This window comes from Cupressus sempervirens, chromosome 7 (genome assembly GCF_028749045.1).
Source record: "Cupressus sempervirens isolate cs-2001-9-10 chromosome 7, ASM2874904v1, whole genome shotgun sequence".
NCBI lineage: Eukaryota > Viridiplantae > Streptophyta > Pinopsida > Cupressales > Cupressaceae > Cupressus > Cupressus sempervirens.
The window spans coordinates 197,583,171-197,606,198 of record NC_143124.1 but is presented as its reverse complement, the minus strand read 5'-3'; positions in this window follow the sequence as shown (position 1 = coordinate 197,606,198).

Below are 23,028 nucleotides of genomic sequence, written 5' to 3'. Positions count from 1 at the left end.
CCAAAAATATGGATCACATCCAAGAATGAGTCTACTTTTTATATCTCAAATTATATTTAAAAATATTATCATTTGATTATGATTAAGGTGGTCAGACATACACCTACTTTTTATTTTTGCCCTGAAATTTTTGTAGTACTACATTAAAATCCAAATTTTTGACCAATCAAATAATTTTTTCTCTAGATAAGGCCTTGTATTTTAGAAACTAGATTCAATTTTCTACATATTATTTTCTTACAACTTTTTGATATAAAGTCCAGAACCACTTTAAAATTATGTGTCAAGTTGACATAACCCTGATTTGCTGGTTTTTCACTGCCATTTAAGGCCATAGTTTGGTACACCATGATCTTGCACATACCCATGATTGACATTGCATCTACTCTTAGTTATGTTGAATTAGATGAGGTCAAAGACTATAAAAACACTTTTGATATGTGGAACAAAAAAAAAAAAATCTAAGGAGGAGATGAAAATGTAAGAAAAGCCAAAGCAGAAAGCCTTACAGGAAAATTTGATCAAATGAGAATGAGAGAAGATGAAAATGTTGGAAAATATGTGGAAAGAAATTTAAGGCTAGTGTTAGTGCAATCAGAGCATCTATAGGAGTTAGTGCAATTAGAGCATTTATAAGAGAAATCAAAGAAGAAACTATTGTAAGTAAAATATTTAGAACTTTGCTTCCCATCTATGCAATTAGAGTATCTATTATTCAAGAAAAGAGATGTGATTGAAAAATGAGATAGGTTTGGATTCCCTAGAAGGAAGACTTGCAGCTTTTGAACTAGAAAACTTTGACAACTATGTTACTGCTTCAAAAAATATTGAGTTTGCATTTGAAGCTAAACTCTCACTCAAAGAAAAAGGCAAGAAAATAAAATATAATCAATCAAAAAGTGAGGAAGAAACTAAAGTAAGTTCTAATAGTGATCTTGAAATTGTTGAAGCTCTACTTGAAAAGAAATATTCCAAGAATAGAGGAAAATATAAAGGTAAAATTCCCCTAATTTGTTTTTCATGTGAAGAAATTGGTCATATTTCTGGTAGGTGTCCAAACAAAGAAATCAAGGAAGAGAACAAAAGCCAAAAGTACAAAGGAAAGAAGGAATTCAAAGGTCACAAATCATACAAAGACAAAGGTAAGAAAACTTTTTTTATGGCTAAAGATTCTAATAATAGTGAAGATGAAATAGTGTATATTGTTGTAAAAGATGAATCTGATGATGAAGGAGAGAAGATGACACTTGTCTCTCATGTTAGCAAAAATGACACATGGATCATAGATAATGGATGTTCTCACCATATGACTAAAGACAAAACCAAGTTTGAACATTTTGAACCCTATGATGGACATAGTGCAAGGTTTGAAAATAATGAACCTTGTTGCATAAAAGGAAAAGGCTATATCTCATTACCCAATGAACTTGTATGTGACAATTCCTATTGGCTTGAAGGACTAAAACATAATTTACTAAGTGTAGGACAACTAAAAAACATTGGATTCAAGGTAGAATTCATGAATGGCAAGGCAAGAATATTGGATAACCAAGGAAATCTAATTGGATCATGCAGCCAAACAAAAGGTAACCTAATTTATTCTCATCTTGGTGATTATTCATGCATTATTGCTCAAGTAGAAGAAAGTTGGCTATGGCACAAAAAATTATGTCATGTAAACTTTGATAATATGGTCAAGATAAGAAAACTTAGAAGAGTAAGTGGTCTTCCTAGTTTGAAGAAACCTAATGTTGGATTATGCAAAAATTGCCAAATTGATAAGATGGGAAAGACTAGTTTTAAAAGCAAAAACTATTAGTTAGAAGATGTCTTAGAAATTTTACATACTAATTTATGTTGACCCATTGGAATAGAAACTTATAGTGGAGAAATTTTTTTCATTCTTTTTGTTCATGATTATTCTAGAATGATGACTATTATCTATTTGAAAGAAAAATCAAAAGTTCTTGAGAATTTCAAATGGTATCTAGCTAAAGTAGAAAAAGAAACTAGAAAAAGATTGAAATGCTTATGATCAAATAGAGGTGTTGAATTCATCTCAAATAAATTCATCAATTTCTACATTGAAAGAGGAATGAAAAGATAAGTATCAGCACTTGGTACTCCTAAGTAGAATGGAATAACTGAAAGAAGAAATATATCCATTATGGATTATGCAAGGACACTAATGATTGAAAAGAATGTTGGTATCAAATACTGGAAGGAAGTTATTAGAACTATAGTTCATAATCTGAATTGAGTTTAGTTGAAGGACTTAAAAAAAACTCCCTATGAACTATGGTATGGCTACAAACCCAAAGTAAGTTACTTGAAAGTATTTGGCAGAAAATGTTATATCTTGAGAGAATCTAGAAAGGCAAAATTTGATGTAAAAGTTGATGAAGGTATATTTCTATGATATTCCTACAAAAGTAAAGCATCCAAATGTCTAAATTTGTCCACTCACAAAATCATAGAAAGTGCACATGTGAGAAATGATGAGTTCGTAGAAAAGACTGAACAAAAAAGCAAAAAGGAACAAAAGATTATGGAAGATTTGTCTGCTATGAGCTTAATACATTGCCAAACACATTTGACAAAAAGGAGACTTCATCTCCTGAGCTCTCCAAATCTCCATTAGTTATTGAGTTGCAAGAAGTGCATACTGAGTCACAAGAACCCAAGTCACATCTAGAGGCTACTGAGTTACTACATATCGAGTCTAAAGAACCCGAGCCATAGATAGAATGACCCAAGTCTGAAGTTGAGATTCAAAATAAAGATAGTGCAAATCATTCAAAATTCAAAGAACTAGTATTGACTAAATATTTTAGAAGGCATCATTCACTTAATTAGATCATTGGAGACAAATCAGATGGAACAATGACAAGAAGCAAACTAAAAAGTACATTTTTAGTTGTTGAATTTGAACCTAGAAGTGTTAAATATGCACTAGAAAATGAAAGTTGGATTGAGGCTATGAATGAAGAAATAGAACTAGAAAAGAATAAAACTTGGACTCTTGTACCTAGGCCCAAAGATAAAAATGTGATTGGTATAAAATGGGTATTCAAAAATAAGTTGAATGAAGATGGAAAAGTGTCAAGAAAAAAAGAAAGATTGGTATGTAAAGGCTATTCTCAAGAAGAAGGTATTGATTATGATAAAACCTTTTTCCTTCATGCAAGATAAGAAGGTGTTAGGACTTTACTAGATTATGCAGCTCACAGAGGATTCAAGGTATATCAGATGGATGTTAAATCTGCATTCTTGAATTGACTTCTTGATGAGGAAGTCTACATTGAACAACCAAAAGGCTTTGTTGAAATAGACAAAAGGGACATGATATGAAAATTGAACAACCTAGTATGAAAGACTACATAACTGTTTGATATAGATTGGTTTTCAAAGAATAAATGATAACAGTAACCTATATATCAAGGAAGGACCAAATAAGAAGATTGTGTTGGTACAAATATTTTTGGATGATACTCTATTCATAGGAAATTATGAATCATGCAAAGCATTTTTAGAACAAAGGAATAAAGAATTTGAAATGTCCATGTTTGTTGAAATAAAAGTCTTTATTGGATTGCAGATAGAGTAGAACATAAATGGTATCTATATCACTCAATCTAAGTACATCAAAGAGATACTCAAAAATTTTGGAGTGGAGGATTGAAAACTATTCGGAACTCCCATGTGTACTGGACTTAAGCTTACAAAAGATGATGACTCCAAAGAAGTAGATTAGACTTTATACAGATCAATGACTGGGAAATTACAATATGTGGTACATAGAAGGCTTAATATTGCCTTAGTAGTTGAGATAATGGCAAGATTCATAGCTAAACCCAAAGAAAACCACATTATGGCAATAAAAAGAATCTTGATATATCTAAAAGGTATTGAATGCTATGTCTTATGCTATAAACTTGGAGGCAACCTTGACCTAAAAGTATTTATTGATGCTGATTGGGAAGGAAATCTTGATGATAGAGAAAGCACTATTAGTGGAGCATTTTTTCTTGGTAAAAGGTTGGTATCTTGGACAAGCAAGAAGAAAAATTGCACATCTCAATCCATAGTAGAAGTAGAATATGTAGCAGTAGTAGTGAATTGCTCTAACATTGTTTGGTTCAAACAGTTGTTGGAAGGAATGAGGGTTGAAATCAAAGAGCCAATAGTCATGTATTGTGATAATACCAATGCACTCAACATATCAAAGAATCCAATGATGCATTCCAAGACAAAGCACATTGCTATAAAATATCACTTTGTAAGAGAATTAGTATAGGACAAAGAAATTAGATTGGAATATGTGCATACAAAAGAACAAATTGAAAATATATTCACAAAGCCATTATCTAAGGATGCATTTTTTTATCTAAGAGGTAAGCTATCGGTCATTCCCCTATCTGAAGCTCGGTAAATAAAGTTTAGTAATGCATCAATAGGAACTAAGTTGAAGATCAATTAGTTAATGTAGTATCGACAAGGACATATTGCAAATGAATTTGTACTCATGGTACATTGGCACTAATCATAATTTTGTAGAAGGAAAAGTTTTCTATATAAAATCAAAGAGGGAGAAACATTCTAACAGAGGGAGTCTTGTTCTCAAAATTTCACTGTGCTATGACATGTTGTGTTGCCATCAATGCCAAAAAGGAAGATTGTTGGATACAATTGCTTAATTGTATGTTGTTTTAGATGTTACAAAAATGTCATATTAGTTTACAGTCAGTACATGTCAAGCTCATTTAGTCATTGAAGACAGTTTTCTTAGTCTACTGAGCATTCCTAAGTTTACTCTATATAGAAGGCAGTATCTACCAAGCTCACTCAGGTGATGAAGGAAGTTATACTGAAAAGAGTGTTAATCAAGCTAACTTAGTTAATAAAGGGAAAGTTGAACAAAGTTAGTATTAACTAATTTTACTCAGTTAGCAAAGGGATTTTGTAAGTTTGTAATGTTAACTAAGCTTTTGTTGGTTAACACAAGAAATCACTTCAAAATCAGTTTCTACCGAGTTGGATCGGCTATCAAAGGATTTTCTTATTTTGATATGTAAAGCTTAATTATTTTAGATATTAATTCTAGCTAACTAAGGTGGTGAATATTCATTATTCTAATTTGTATTTGAGCTGACTTGACAATCTAGAAGGTATATGTAAAAGGGTCAAGTTGTTATTTCAAAGTGTGACATGCAAGTTGAATAAGTTGAAAGAGATAATAAGAGAGGAAGCAAACTTGAAGGATAAGTAGGTATCCTTGTGGAGCAGAAAAGTGTTATTCGATCAGGAAGGATCAAGTATGAACAAGAATAGGGAACTATAATTAGCAATTTAGTTGCTTCACAGTTAGGTCATTTCATTGTTACTCTCTAACCATTATAACAGTGATCTAAAATCTCTTAACAGAGTTGGTTTAATAGCCATTTGTAAATCCTCTGAAAAGGTGGCAATTCCATTGAACTATTTCAAGAGCTTTTGCAAGGCCAATCCTAACATGGTGATTAAATCCTTTAATAGGTTCACACCTAACAATGTGTTTTCTAACCTTTAACAAGGTTGGCTCATAATAGAGCTCACTTTAGAAGAGCAAAAAATAGTAACTAGTTACATTTGGTGGATTTTCCCAAATTCGGTTTCCACATCAAATCTTGGTGTCTTATGTGTTTAAGTTATTTCTTTCATGCTTGCAAGTAAATTACTAATAACATCTTAAGATCTACTAAAGTAATTCACACTCTACATTTACCAAGTTACAACAATTTATGTTTGTTTACCAAGTATCAACACTGATTAATTTTACCAGTCTAAATTTTAATTGACATCTAAGTGATCTAGGATTTATTTTAGTAGTAACTAGTTCACTCCTCCCCTTTTAGTTACTACTCTTATATTTCCAATAAATCCTAACTAAGAAAAATATTGGAGGATGAGAAGATGAACCTGTTGGCACTCAAAATTGTGTTCTCATTTTGAGCATCCATTTCAAATTTCGAATCAATTCAAGCCTTTTAAATGCCCATAAATGAGATTGTACCCAGCTGTACTTTTGAGCCCCATAAGGTGTTTAATGTTTCTAACACCTTCTATTTAGCCTATCCACCTATCCCATGAAGTTCAATTGAGATTCTGAGCCATTTCGTGAAGTCTCATTTTGAGCTAGTTTCAAATCTGTATTTTTACCTGTGTCAAACAGCAACAAGAGGCCTTGTTTGCATTTGAATATCTCACACCCAGCAATATTTCATGACTTTCTACTTTGAGAATGCTTAGTTTCTGTACCAAAGAACCTATGTTTTATATTTTGAGTCATTTCAAGTCCATTTGACTAGGTTTTGTATCCCTCAAAGTTGGTCATTTAATGTTGTCATGCTGATGCACTTTGCACATAATTGTGGGAAGCCCTGTTTCACGTATTATAAATTTTGAACAGTTGACCCAAATGAGGAAATTCCTTTTGTATTGCATTAAAGATGTTGGATGCTTGTTATGTTTCAAGTTTCAGCTCATGAAAAGTCTATTTGATAAGTTTTCATATGCAATTCCAAACACAATTTCTATCCTTTTACTGGTGTAAGCAAATGCAGATTATTTGGTACCCTTGTTTGTGATGTCTTAACTTGAAACCCGTGATTGGTAAGATTGAATGGATTGTACCACTATGTTTTCCTCTTAAAATACTTTAAGTGTGTTAGTTTACATGTCATGATGAATCTATCTACACACTTTTCCAGGTCAATTCCATTTGCAAAAAAATATTTTCTGTTAGTGTTTCCAGTTTGCAAAATTTGAGTAGCCCACTTCAACCACTCAAAATTTGCATCTTATTATTCATCATGAGCCCGAATCACAAATCTATACTCTCCTTGTAATAGAGAATGAATTCTTTAGTTTTCATCTCCTCAAGTGTCAGCTTGCCCAGTTTTCAAAGCCAAATCCGAACCCAGTTTATTGCTTTCTAATGTGTTTACTTGCAGGTAATTTCAAGAGGTCAAATTTGATAGCAAATATCTTTTGAACCCTAATTCATCATGAGATGAGATTCAACAAGGTGCAAGTGTGCAGAACAAAGAATCAATGCTTTAGATTTCAAAGCTCGATCAGGTGTTTGTGTCAATTTTTAAAACTAGTCAAAGGACCCTCTAGCACTAAATTGGCAATTTGTAGATAAGTGATAAAGCGATTTTTAATCGATGATTCAATGATCAAACTTGATTCTAATCAGTTCAAGGTGATCAATAGATCAATTCAGCATTTCAGGTGCTCAAAAATGTAATTGTTTTTAGTCAGACCCACTTTGGGGCTCGACTAATTTTCACTAGATTGATAAGATGCTGGAATTTCAGGTGTTCAAAAGATGTGACAATCTTTCAAGCTTATCTTGATACATTATTATAGAATATCAAATGAGGGATGGAAATATTTGCTTGATAACATATGGTTCATTTTAGTGAGGGTGGCATCAAATTATTTTATTGCAATTGAATTTGAGTGTTTTATAGGGATGTTGTTATCAACGCATTCCACATTAAAGGGATGGCTTCCTAAGTTCGAACAAGCCTTTAGCTATCACTTAGATATTTTAGTTAAAGAAACCACTTCCTTTATCACCACTAGTCCCCTCTTCAACTATAAATGACAAAATTTTGGTTAGTCTAAATAATTTGAGGAATTCACTATCCCCCTCACCATTTAATTCATAGCCCTAAGGAGCAATTGTGAAGGGGACTTTTCTTATGGGGTTTATAAAGAAATACTACATGCAGTGGTTTGTTGCTTTGGTATTATTTTTCTTACATGGGATATATGTTCCTGATTGGAAATGTGAAGTGCAAAAAATAAAATCATCTCCTTTGGATCTAGGATATGAAACATTTGTCGTGCATAGAAAGAAAAGCCTCCCCTGTATGATTGGAAAGAAGAACCTGTTGAAGGAAGTTGTCCCACACCAAAGTTGAGAAGGTTTGAATTTGTAGTAGAAGGCTCCAAGTTGCAAGCCGAGGGCAAAAGATTAAAAGCCTCGGTCAAAATGGCAAAGCTGCCTACAAAGAAGTAGCCCATCTACAGAGCAAAGAAAGAAATAAGCTCCACATATAAAAGACAAAAACATATAAGGGTAGAGCCTCATACAATCCATGCCATAAATAGAGCAACCTACAACCAACAAGGGAGGAATGAATGCTGTAGATTCAAAAGATAAATTAAAATGTATGAAAGACAAGAATCACTTGGAAGCCATAGGCAAACATTCACACCAAGAAAGTAGGGGATGGAACTTTGAATCCATGCGTCATGGTTTTTGAAGTAGCTCACGCATGTAGAATGAACTCCACATAAGTAAGAAGACTAGAAAAAAAAATGTTATAGGCATAGAAGATCATGCCAAGACCAGAACAACTGGCTCTAAAGGGAGTCCATAGTTAAGCATGGAGTAGAGCCTCCTACATATCAATTTGGGATTCAACATTATACAAGAAGATGATGCCATGTTAAAAGAAAGAAGGCTGCAATTTTCGACAAGGGTCCACGTCAGGTAAAGAGGAGTAAGGGAAATGTTAAATAAAAGTAAGTAGTAGTCCATATGAAGCATAAAAACTCACACATCGCATTGAGAATGCCATAAACAAAGTGCAGTCAACACCATGTTTGGAGGAAAGAGCGTGAAGGAGTAGTTTCAAAAAAGGGGACTGGATTTTAAAGTATCCACATCCATGTTTAAAACAATGAATCTTGTTCTAATAAAGGAAGGCTGCCAAGCAATAAAAATAGTCAATGCATAATAAAAAGCCTATGCCAATGAAAAGAACAAAGCTATAGCTTTGTGAAAAGGCATCCATGCCATAGTGAAGAACAAGCAGACAAAGGAACATTAAAATAGGTGGGCAACCTAAGTAATAAAAAAGACTAAGCTACCAAACTAAGGAATGATGCAGCCATGGAGTTAAAAAGGGAAGCCCATGCAAGAGAGCCCACATGAAGAAAGAAGGCTCCAGTCAGAGGAATCCATTGGTTGAAAGAAGTAATCTCACACATGTTGAAAGACAAGGAATCTGATCGAGAATAGAACTAGCATAAGAAAAGAGTTCCATGCTAGTTTCAAGCTGCAACATGGAAGGAGGATCTACATGTTTGCAACATCAAACAAAAGAGATTCATGCCTAGTGAGTGTAGGGCCCATTTTCCGTTGCACCAAAAGCCATGACTGTTAGTGAACATAGAACACCACATAATTAACCACCTGTGGGCAGGCGAGCGCATCGCATCACCCAACAATCTCCCCCTCGACATGCATACCAGGTGCTTACGTGGGTTGGGAAGGCACTGGGGAGGTTTGAACCCATGACCAAGCCAAAACTAGGCTCTGATACCAATTGTAGGGCCCATTTTCCATTGCACCAAAAGCCATGACTGTTAGTGAACATGGAACACCACATAATTAACCACCTGTGGGTAGGGGAGCGCATCACATCACCCGACTCCAATAATAAGACTGCAGAGTATTGAATTAATAAGAAAAATTTGTTTACAAAATGAGCAGGAGTAGCATATAAATGGGCTCCAATAATATTAAAAATGAAGAGTCTTTGGAAACCAAGAGACTCGATTATTGGAGGGAACAAAGATGACTGTTGACCTTCACAATATCAACAAACTCCCACCTGAAGGACAACCAATGCTGCAACTGATCACCCAATACCCTGCTCAAAAAATGATCTATCTTTTCTTCACAAGTCCAAGAGAAGTTCTAGCACATTCGAACTTCTCTTTGGCAATAACCTTCATGAATATATCAGCCGGATTGATTTTGGTGTCAATCTTGACAACGTTCAGCTTGCTTCTTTTTTCTTTGGGCACATGGGCAAAAGCCTAACAACCAAAAACTTTAAGATGAGAATAAGAGAGTCTTCTATCTTGCCATTCCTCTTCTGGAATTCCAAAGTTCAACCTTGAAGAAGGACTTTGATTAATGAGATATATGGCTGTATTACATGCCTCAGCCCAGAATTCTTTTCCCAATCCTGCATTAGAAAGCATACACTAAGCTTTCTCCATTATTGTCCTATTGATTCTTTCCGCTGCCCCATTTTCTTGAGGGGTGTAGGGCACAACTTTCACCCTACGAATACCATTATCTGCACAATAATTGTCTAACTCCAACGAACAAAACTCACCTCCATTATCCATTTTTAAACATTTGATCTTATGGCCCCTTTGGTTTTCAACAAGAGCTTTGAAAACTTTAAATTTAGAAAAGACTTCAGATTTATTTTCCATCATATATATCCATACTTTCCTAGTACAGTCATCACGGAATGTAACAAAAAAATTTGAACCTCCTAAAGAGCTTACCTCAACCGGACCAAAGACATCCGAGTGTACAAGTTCCAATGATTTCTCCTTGAGATCATGTCTAGCTTTCAAGAAGCTAACCCGCTTTTTTTTCTCATAAAGAAAATGTTCACAAAATTGCAAGTTTGTTGATTGGAGACCCGGTAGTTGATCCCTTTTTAGCATTATCTCAAGGCCCTTTTTGCTCATGTGGCCTAATATTTGATGCCAAAGTGCTGCATCGCTGCCCATGACTGTCATAGCAGCCCCTATTTCAGTAGGCTTCTCAAGGAGATAAAGATTGCCAACTTTGTTTCCCTTGGCAATTATTCTCGAACCCTTGGTAACTTTCCAAGTATCCAGATATAAGAATGGATAATATCCTTGGGCAAAGAGTTGACTAACTGAAATTAGATTTGACTTTAATTTGGGAACATGGCAAACATCTTTTAACAACCATTTCCCTCCATCTTCCAGCAGTAACAAAATGTCACCTTTGCCAACTATTTCGTAGGATTTGTTGTCTCTAAGAAATACCTCTCCAAATTGACCACCATGGTAGTTTGTGAAATAATCCGTACATGAAGTAGCATGGAAAGAAACTCTTAAATCTATCACCCAAGAATCTGCTTTTGTGTCACTTGTAGAAAGAACTAAAGTACTTTCATCTTTCTCATAGGTTGTATTTGCTTCCATGTTTCTCACATTTTCTTGTGCTTTCTTGTAAGCCCGACAATTTCTCTTTTTGTGGCCAGGCTTACCACAAAACCAGCATTCACCATTCCTACCTCTTGACCTTGAACGATTGGTGACTTTGATCTGTGCTGATTGTAATTATTATTTCCTCTATGATGGCTTCTTCCTCTTCTTTCAGTGGTGACCATAGTGAGAGCATCAACAGATGAGGAGTCTTTGTTACTCCTTCTCATGTCTTCACTTAATAAAGTGGCAACAACTTCATCATAGGCGAGCTTTGACTTCGTAGAGCTTGAAGTACTTACAGCTGTAACTATGGGATCCCAACTGTCATGTAAAGAACATAACAAGATGATTGCTTTGGATTTGTCATCTTGAGTCATACCAACCGAGCTTGCTTGACATAATAGGGTGTTCAAATCATTTATATGATTTGACATTGCAATCCCTTCCTTCATTTTCAGTTTGTAGAGTTTCTTCATAATGAAGATTTTGTTTGTAGCCGATGCCATTTGATACATATTCTGAAGTTTGTCCCAAACATCTTTCGTTGACGTCTCATTTGAGACATTGAACAAGACATTTTTCACTAGTGAGAGAAAAATGGATGCCATAGCCTTGTCATCCATCTTTTGCCAATCTTCATCAGTCATTGTAGATAGTTTCATAGACTTTCCTTCGATTGCGAGAGCCAAGTCTTGCTTAACCAGCAAGGAACGCATCTGCACTTTCCACACGCTGTAATTCTTGCCTGTAAATTTCTCTATTTTCAAATCCTCCATCTTTCCAAAAAATTCAACACTGATTTTTCAATCTGCACACCTCGTTCTCTGATACCAATTGTAGGGCCCATTTGTCATTGCACCAAAAGCCATGACTGTTAGTGAACATGGAACACCACATAATTAACCACCTGTGGGCAGGGGAGCACGTCGCATCACCCAACAGTGAGTTCAGAGCCATGTCAATGGAGACCCTGCATTAGTCAATATGAGGAGCCCACATAAAAATAGAGACCTCTAAGAAAATAAAAAGCTGATAAATGCATGAAAGAACTCATGCTTTCAAGCTGTAGGCATATAAAAAGATAATGACAGTTTAAACAAACTGTCCCACAGTAAACTTTAGAGAGAACCCATGCATATGAAATAAGACATCACCAGTGTCGAAGGGTTAAGCTGCAGTGATTAAGGAATGAATGAGAAAAGCCTTTATCCCACACTCACTGTGGGTAGGAAATTTAAAGTTTTTAAATACTTAAAGACTCAAATTGAGATGTATCTTAAGCACAGTGTCCTTTTCAAGGAAAAGATAGAGGGGCCGATGGGACCAACGTTAAAGTTTTGACTTGCATGTGAAAAGGCCAAGTGTATGAGCAAAAGAAAATTTGAGAAGCTTTTTGGTACTACAACCAACTCGTATGGTCGAGAAACAAACTTTATAGACTCGCGGTGCTATGCTTGGTGTCAGAAGAATGTAAAGAGGCCTAGATCATAAGAGCAGAGGATAAATTTTTAGAGGTCCCAATGCTATGGGAAAGGCTTTACCGTGAAAGTGTAAAGGGCAGCATTCACTGTATGGTCATAAATGGAAATTTGAAGGGGCTCAGTCTTACATTGAGGTCACAAAGATGTAAAGTGAAGTCCAAATGTGAGAGTGTAAAGATGCTATGGGAAAGGCTTCACCGTGAAAGCGTAAAGAGGCTCACGATATCATGGGAAATAAGAATAGTGTAATTAAAGGGAATTATTTAATTAATATATATTCATTAATTAATATTTCAAATAGATTGTCCAATGAAAGATGGACATATGGCAATGGCAGATTAGTGAAAATTCAGAGAAGAAGAAGATCAATGGATAGAATGAAAAATTCTAATATATTTTGAAGTTTAATATAGTTCATACTATATAATTTTTTAAAAGTTTTCATTTAAAAAAAAGGAGGCTCTGATACAGTCCAAACTTCATTTTTTCAAACTGCTACCAGGGGGGCATTTTTTGTCTAAAATATGCACTATAATATATCGTTGGAACTAGGAGAAGTTGAATTTTCTAGATTTGGGATCAGTTTGTGCACAACAATTCACCAGTTCATGTTATAAGCAGTTTTGTAATTTTTGAGGTATTCTTAGTGGAATAAGAAAAATTCATCATGGAACATCAGGATTAGATAAAAGGAAGATATGAGGGCTTTTTGAAGTTTGGATTTGAAGAAAATCAATTCAAAGATATTTTCTTGGCTTTTGAAGGCTAGTTAATTGATTTTCACATTTTGCCTTGTGTTCATTCTAACATCAAAAAATAGTTATGATGATGGATCAAATTTCTAATATTCTTTATGCCTTTTAAGAGCCAGAATCATGGGGATTTGATTTGCAGTTATAGAGAGAAGGTAGAGAGAGGCTTTTCATTTTCTTGGGAAGGAATTCTGAGGGTACATGTCAGTTGTAGATTTAATCTGAGAATTTCTTCCTTCCTATATCTTTCTTCCTTCTTCTCTTTTGCAAGGTTGTTGGAAATTTTCTTTGGGGTAATACCAGCTGGGTTCTAGTGTTCTACTGTTGAGACTAGGATTGTAGATGGTTTTGCTTGCTGACTATTGAGCTAAGCACTAGCAGTGAAGGCTACACATCCACCCCATGTAGATTTTCATTTTATATTATGTATTGTTGTTCTGAGATTATGTGAAATATCTTGAGTTGTATTTTGTGTTACCAGTTCATGTATTTGGTCTTTCAAAGGATAAATACAAAAGGGGAATTTACTTGATTTATCTAATTTCTCTTATTTTGTCTCCTAATTCTTCATGTGTTATTAACTTTTGGATTAAATGGATAATGTTCATTTGATTTAAGGTAGCTTGGATGAGTTATATATTAGATCTTGGTTGCTTTTGACTCAAGTAGTCAAGTAAATGCTTCATCATTCTGATAGGATTTTTGGGTGCATGAAGGGGATATTGCATAAGTATGTGATTAGGGGATTTCAGTTGATAAACTTGATTGCAATGCAATCTAGTTCAGTTGTCCTGCTAGTAATGACTTTATGTTTCAATGGATAAGGCACTGATGACTAAATCAGATGCAAAATGATATGAAGGTTGTTTGCACAAATTATTTTAATCAACTAAATTTAGTTCTTCATGTTGTGTAGTGGGCTTAAAAGAATTAACCCTCGCTCAACTTATGAGATTCATAGATTTTCATTTAGCTACTGTAGATCTATGTCATTTCATGAGTTATTAGGATATATAAGGGGATTTCATCTGCAATAAATAGATTCAGGGATATGTTTTTCACTGGTATGATATCAATTGAATCTGAGGTCTACCCATGTAGGTCTTGCAAAGCCTGAAGTAGAAGAAGGGTCAAGCCTTATAGTTGGCCTGGTGTCTAAAATGATGTGTTGAATATGGGAGTTAGGAACCCCTAGATGTGTCATATTCTCATTGGGATAATTTAAAACCCTCCATTGTTTTAAAACACCAATAGAACCAATGACAAGGAATAGATTGAAAAATGATACAGGCTTGTTAAGCATACATGAACCTAAATCTTTGAAGGTTTCCCTAATGAATGAAGATTGGATTAAAGCCATGAATGAAGAGATTGATTAGATAAAGAAGAACAAAACCTAGACACTTATTCCTAGACAACAGCACAAGAATGTTATTGGAAAAGTCGGTGTATAAAAACAAATTGGATGAGAATGGTGAAATGACAAGGAATAAGGAAATGCTAGTTTTTAATTGTTATGCTCAAGAAGAGGGAATTGATTATGGATAGACATTTTCTCTTGTTGCAAGAATGGAATGAGTGAAAACTTTTCTTTCTTACTCTACATAGAAAGGATTCAAAGTTTATAAATGTATGTTAACTCAAAATTTTTGAATGTTATACAAGAAGAAGTTTACAATGATAAGCTTGAAGGACGTGTCGATCTAAATAATAAGAAAATGGTATGTAGATAGCACAAAACTCTATATGGTTTAAAGAAAGCTCCCAAAGTATGGTATGAAAGATTGCATAACTATTTTGTGAAGATTATTTTTGAGAACATCGATGATAACAACAACCTATACTTGAATAGTAAAGAAGGTAATGAAATTTTAATGGCTAAAATCCTCATTGATAATATCATATTTCAAGGAAAAAAATACATTGTGTAAGATATTTGCATTAGAAATAATGAAAGTATTTGAGATGTCTATGTTTGGAGAGATTAAGTTTTTTGTTGGTTTTGCAAGTGTATTAGATGAAATAAGGTATTTATATCACTTTTTCTAAGTATGTAAAGGAAATCTTGAATACTTTAGATGTAGAAGATTCAAAACTAGTTAGCACAACTATGGTGAAAGGTCCTAAATTATTGAAAATTGATGAATATGTTCAAGTAAATTAAATATTATATATGTCTATGATTGCTAAATTGCAATATTTAGTTCATAGAAGACATGATGTTGCTCTCGTTGTTGGGATTGTTGTACATTTTTCTACAAATCATAAGGAGAAGGTTTATTGATGGCTATCAAAAGGATAATGAGATATCTAAAAGGGACAAAAGACTATGGTTGATAATGAGTTGGGAACCTATATTGATGTTGTTTGGGCTAGAAACATTGATGAAAGAAGAAGTACAAGTGGTGGAGCATCTTTCTTAGGAAAAATATTAGGTATCTGGATTAGTAAGAAACAAAATTATATTTCACAATCTACTACCAAAGCTGAATATGTGGTTGCTGGAGTGAATTGTAAAAATATGGTATGGATTAAACAATTACTGAAAGGTATGAAGGAGAAAATTAATGAACCTTAAGTAATCTACTACGATAATACAAGTTCTATAAACATATATAAAAATCTTGTGATGCATACAAAGACAAAGCACATTGTAATCAAATGTCATTGTTTAAGGGAATTGGTTCAAGAAAATGAAGTGAGAATGGTATATGTAAATACAAAGGAATAGATAGCTAATATATTCAAAAAGTATTTACCTAAGGATACAGATGAATATCTAAGATGTAACTTAGGGGTGTCACCCCCATCTCAAGATACTTGAGGAGAAAGAGTAATGCCCTACATCAACTAAGTTGAATATCATATTTTACAACTTGATGCAGTGGATCCTACTTTAGAATCTTCTTAAAGTAAAGAATGAGCTAAAATAGAAAATTTACAATCACAAAAAAGGTGATAGAGGAAGAACCTAAATTGATAATATCTCCATAATAGATGACAATTCTTTTGCATTGTTGACAAAGAGGGAGATATACATTAAACATCATGAGAGGAGAGATACATTGGGGGAGATATAATTAAGTACATAGAAGATACATTAAAAGAGATTTAAAAATAAATATTACCCTTACAAAGGAAGAACACATATTGATGGAGGGAAAGTTTCAAAGGTATTAAGTTTCTTTTTGGTATTGTTGTTGGTATTGGTTTGCCATCAATGCCAATGATGGAGATTGTTGTAAAGAAGATTGTTGAAGTATGGAACATATCATGAAACATATTTTTTCAATGATTTCAAACCTGATACTTGCTAGTGAGACAACTACTCTTTGGTTTGAATGTTATCATTTGATTGATTGATGAAGAGGATTCAAGAAAATAAAGATAACAAGAGTGCCAAGAGAAAGGTTAAGTTATATGGTATTTAAAAAGAGTACTAAGACCAAGTAAGACATTAATGATATGATAAATATTATTTATCTACTTAAGGCTAATGTGAATGGTTACTTAAGCTAAGAAAGAAGAAGTGTTTTCATAAATTGTGTCTACCAAGCTTGATCAAGAAAACACTGTAAGTTGAGAAAATTTAGTTCACACTAAGAAGAAAGTTGATATGCATCGAGAAAAGAAAGTTAGTAGGTATTGAGCATTAGTAAATTATTGTAAGTTTCAAGAATCAGTGGAATAACAATGATGACCGATCAAATAAGACTTAGTTTATGTCATGAAACCCAGTGTTGGCCGAGCATTAGAAGATTGGTATTGCCAAGTTAATAGTGTAGATGTCGAGTGATAGAAAAAAGAGTTTAATCAAATATTTGATGAATATGAGCTAACAAAGTTAATTTCTTTAATTTTGTGAAGTATGTGGAAGATGAGTATGATAAGCTAGTGGCACCAACTTCAAGATAAACCATTTTGAGGTTAACCTAAAGAGGATTATAAGAGAAGTTTCTAGAGGGAACCTAATGGAAAGAGGAAGGATTCAATAAATCTAACCTAACCCTAAAATTGATGATTACTGTTAAGTAGTAAGAGATCACAATTCTCTATATAAGGGGATATAAGGTGAGAATCAAATTATTGTGTTAAGAGTCTAGAGGTGTTGCTTCATATGGTGGCTAATGGAATGGATTGATAATTAGCATATTGAGCAAGAAGGCTTAAAGATTTGAATGCTTGAAGGGTGAACAAGCAATCAGAGATGAAGAGTATGAATGCCAAGAGGAATAAAGGACTAAACTAGAGATCTATAATCTACAAGTGAGTTGTTTTAGGTATCAGATCAAGTCTTTCTACTACTGTCTAATAATTATATTAGTCTATATAAATCCTTTGGGTTAAGATTGACTTAATAGTCATTTGTAAACACATTAATTGTGTGACATTCTAATGGAATGTTCTAAAGTCCTCTAACAAGGCTCACAACTAATAGAGTAATTGAAATCCTTTAACTTGGTCACATTTAATAGTGTACATTGTAGTCTTTAATAGGGTTGGCTCCTCAGAGGTATCAACTCTAAAGAGTGAAAATTGGTAGCATGTTACTAGTGGCTTTTTCTAAATTGGGTTTCCACATTAAATCCTTGTGTCAAATTATTTAAAATTATTTTGACCTAGTCCAATGATTAATTAAGTTATGGAGTGACTAGATAATCTAATCAATGAATGAACTTATATGTTTAGTGAGTACTAAAATGTTTTATTTATACATTTGGACCTTCGATAACTAATTCTCCCCCACCCCTAGTCAGTTATGCTAAATATTCCAACACAGATCCATGGTTGGAGGTTTAAAATATCTAACTCACAATAGACTAGATATAGAAAATTTAGTTGGGATTGTATCTATATTTCAAGATGATCCTAAAGAATATCATTATGCACTAGTAAAGAGGATATGTAAATATTTGAAAGGAACATCTAATTATGGGATATGGTATTATAGATCGAATAATTTCAATCTATGTTCTTATACCAATGTGGATTGGGTAGGAAATATCAATGACATAAAAAGTACCAGTGGTGGAGTATTCTTTCGTCAAGGAAGATTGTATTCTTGGCTAAGTAAGAAAAAAAAGTCTATTTGCAATGTACAATTGAGGGAAAAGTATGTAGTAGCACCAAATAACTATAATAAGGTTATGTGAATGAAGCAAATGCTGAAAGATATTTAGATATTATTTTCAAAAAAATTTATCATATATTGTGATAACACAAATATAGTAAGTATATCTAAGGATCTTATATTACATTCTAGTACTAAGCATATATCTATTAAGTATCATGTTTTGAGGGATAAGGTATCCTAGAAAGAGAGTAGATTTTAACTTATGTTATTACTCAAGATCAAATTATATATATCTTTACAAATCCCTTACCTAAAGTTACTTTTGAGTACTTGAGAGGTATGCTTGGGATTATGCCCCTACTTACTTCAGAGTAGATGATGTTGAGATTGCATCAGTATAGTGGTACATAACATTATTGTTTGACTAGACCAAATGCTAATGCTTACTATATGAGGGAGTATCTATGATAAGAAGAGTCATTAAGGACCCTTGGTAATTGATCTTTAACAATTTCTTTGGACAATTGATCTAGTTGAAGACTTGAAGAAGTTGATGGGCATTATGATTCATTTTTCATTGATGTCAATGGGGGAGAAATGTACATAAAAAAATCCTCTTAGTGAATGGGGGAGAGACAATTGAATTCTTTATTAGGTAGATTTAGAAAGATTTTTGTAAGTAAGATGAAGGAATACCTCTATGGGGGAGATACACAAGATGAAGGATTTTTGGTGTACAAGGGAAACATAGAACATAGAAATTTTCTAGAGGATTTTAGATTTCATTGATGATGAGAATTTGAAAAGATGAGAGCAACAATAGCAATAGAGTACTATTTGTTATTCTTGGAATCTAGATATTTTTCATCCATGTTTTCATAAACACCAAAGGAATAGATTGTTAACATTAACTTTGATGGTATTCCTTTTAGGGAGTATCCTAAGCATTGGAGAGCTTGTGGTAATATTGATATGTTACATTCTTGACAATGTTTCTCATTGATGTCAATATAGCAGTAATTATGTGAAGACTTGCATAATAGAAGATAGAGATCATGATCATATGGATAGAGGTTTGATAATAAAATTATGAAAAGTTAAGGACATGTTACCCATAGAGTCCTAATAATGTGGTTAAGTGCACATAACCTAATTCAAAAAAATACGGAAGTTGTATATTACTTATAGAGAGTAGTAAAAAAACAAAATACCTTTAAAGCACATTTTGATTATTATGATTTATCTCTTTACTAAGATATAATAAGGATACGTGGAGTTATAAAGTGGAAGATGATAGTTTGATGATGGGATCTATGAGTTTACAAGCCCTAAAGTCACATGTGTGAAGAGTTGCATTGACTATAAGACAACAATATTATCATGATTATAATTAATCAAGTCCGTAATTTAGAAGGAAGGTATGTGTACCTGCTAGATATGTTAGAAAGCATCATGCACCTAAGAAAATTATTGGAGATCCAGTAGAAGGCACAATTACAAGGAAAAAACTAAAATATACATGTTTGATTACTAATTTTGAACCTAGAACTATTAAAGAGGCATTAAATAATGGATTGGGACAATTAATGAAGAGGTTGAGCAATTTGAGAAGAAAATAACTTGGAATCTTATTCCTAGACCCAAGGAAAAAAATTTAGTTACCACAAAGTGGATATTTAGAAATAAGTTAATGAAAATGGAAAGTCTCAAGGAATAAAGCAAGGCTAGTGTGCAAGGGATATGCTCAAGAAGAAGGTATAGAGAATGGATAAACATTTACTCCTATTGCTAGACTTCAAGGTGTCAGGACACTATTTTCATATGTTGCATTTAAAAAATTCAAAGTATATCAAATGTATGAAAAATAAGCTTTCTTGAATGGTATTCTAGAAGAGAAAGTTTATATTGATTAGCCTAAAAGGTTCATTAATCCAAAGAATACAAACATGGTCTACAAATTACACAAATATTTATATGGCTCGAGGAAAGATCTTATAGCATGATATGATAGACTACATGGAGATCTGGTAAAGGTTAGTTTTCAATGAAAAATGATAATAGTAGTCTCTATATCAAAGGAGAACAATAGAATAAGATTTTTGTAGCAAAACTATTTGTGGATGATATCCTATTCACATGTCACGATGACTTATGCATGTTATTCTCTAAAGTAATAAGGAAAGACTTTGAAATGTTAATGTTTAGATAAATAAAATTCCTTTTTGTCTTCCAAATTCATCAAATGAAAGATGGCATTTACATTACATAGTTAAAATATATCAAGGAGATATTGAAGACCTTTAGAATGGAATATTTTGAACCCGTTGGTACACCTATGTCTACTAGACATAAGCTATCCAAGGATGATGATAATAAGGAATTAAATTAGACAAACTATAGATCTATGATTGGTAAACATCAATGTATCACACAAGACTAGATATTGCATTAGCAATTGGTACACTTGCAAGATTTTATGCAAACCCTAGGGAAAGTCATATAATTAAAATTAAAAGAATCATGAGATATCTAGAAGACACATAGGAGTATGGTCTATTGTACAAGAAAGGAGGAAAATTCAAGTTGGAATCCTTTATTGGTGTTGATTGGGCTCAAAACATTGATGATAGGAAAAGCACTAGTAGAGGAGCATTCTTTCTTGGAAAGAGGTTATTATCATGGACAAGTAAAATATAGAGCTCCATCTCTCTATGTATAGTGGAAGCTAAATATGTTGTAGTAGTAATTAATCATTCCAACATAATGTGGTTCAAGAACCTATTGTTAGGAATGAAGGAATAAATCAAGGATCGAATGGTTATATATTGAGATAAAGATGTAAGTATCATTTTTTGAGACAATTAGTTCAAGATAGAGAGGTAAGACTAGAATATGTGGACCAACACCAACCCATTACCTAAGGATGTACTTTTGTATCTAAGAGGAAATGCTCTAACAATTTGGCATTTGCAAATTGAAGTGTCTTAAGACCTCTAACATGGTCGCCCCTAACAAATTGATCGAAATCCTTTAACAATGTCACACCTAACAGTGTGTTTTGTAACCTTTAACATGGTTTACTCATAACAAGGCTCACTTTAGAAGAGTGAAAAGTTGTAACTAGTTGCATTGGTGGTTTTATCAAATTTGGTTTCCATGTTAAATTCCGGTATCTCATGTGTTCATGTTATTTTCTTATTACTTTATCTTTCTACAACTAAGTAACTAAAGGTTAATGCACATTAATATTTCAAGATTACTTTGTTAACAAAATTATAGTTTATTTCTGATTCTAATTGAGCTATGAGCTAAAAGTAGAGTATTTTATTGACATCTAAGAGATTTGGAATTGTCACAGTGGTAATTGATTCAACCCTCCCCTCTTAGTTCCTCCTCTTATATTTCTAGCATAGCTTTCATCAACTTTACTGTGGTATCAAAGCTCAAGATCTTCATGCCCCTGTTATGTTTATGAGAGGTTTGTCTTGGCTTTCATATTCTTATTTTTTCTTTAAAAGGATTTCAATTATTAGAGGATTTTTGTATTGGATCTAGAGGGTTCTTTTTTTGGTGCATTTTATGCCCAAAAAAACAACACTATTGGATTTGTAGCACCCAGAAACCCCTATTTCCATATAAAATTTGTTCAATTTGGACACAGTTGATTGCTAAGGGAAAAATAATGCTTTTAGATCTCAGCATGCTTACTGAGGTGATGATTTAGTTTTTTTATAAAAATTTTAATTTTAAAAAATAAAAAATAAAAAATGGGGCATTTCTTCAAAATGATTCAAAAAAAGTTATTTTCTTTATTAAAAAAAGGTTCTTTCTTTTTCAAAAATAATCATGTGATGTTGCATCATCAAAGTATGCTAATATTAGCACACACTAAAAGACCTATAAATTTTTTGACATCATTTATACTTTGATGTAGGCTCTAACATTGGCATTTTAAACCCAAAATTTGATGATCTTCAACACATCATTTCATTGATTTGTTTTGTCATAGAGAACTACTGATTGTTTTTTTGTCATATCTTTGTCACATAGAAGTATTTTTTGACAAATTTTATATCATTATTATTTTTTTTTGAGGTTATTGTTATAACATAGGTTATGTGGACTTTTAATGTTGTTTGTTTTCCTTTTTGTGCCCTTAAAGCTAGAGGTTCTATTTTGCACTATGAGAGACATATCTTGAGCATCTGGTCTCCAATATGGGAATTCTTTATATCATAGGAAAGGTCTTTGAGATCTCTTTCTAGTGATGCTACTTGTTTTTCCAAATTGTACTCTAGGCACATTCTATTCAATATTTTTTATTTTTCCATTTTTGTGGATATCTTGGTTGTTTCAAGTGTGGGGATCAATTTTGTTGCTTTAGATGATTCACCTTGGGTTGTACTATATTTTATATCATCCTCATGTCTCTTTCGATGTTTATTGACATTTTGTTGTAGTACTTTTGCAAATGCAGAGGGATAAAGTGTCACTTTATTGCATTTTTTGATCTTGTACATCTTTGTGTTTTGTTGTACTCACACTACATTATAAATTTCCTTGGGGGGTTTCATGTTAACCATATTTTCCATCTTTCTTTGTCAAGTGAGTGTTCCTTCTGTAACATCACCCTCATGATTTGTTGATGAAATGTGCCATTCTAGATGTTTCTACT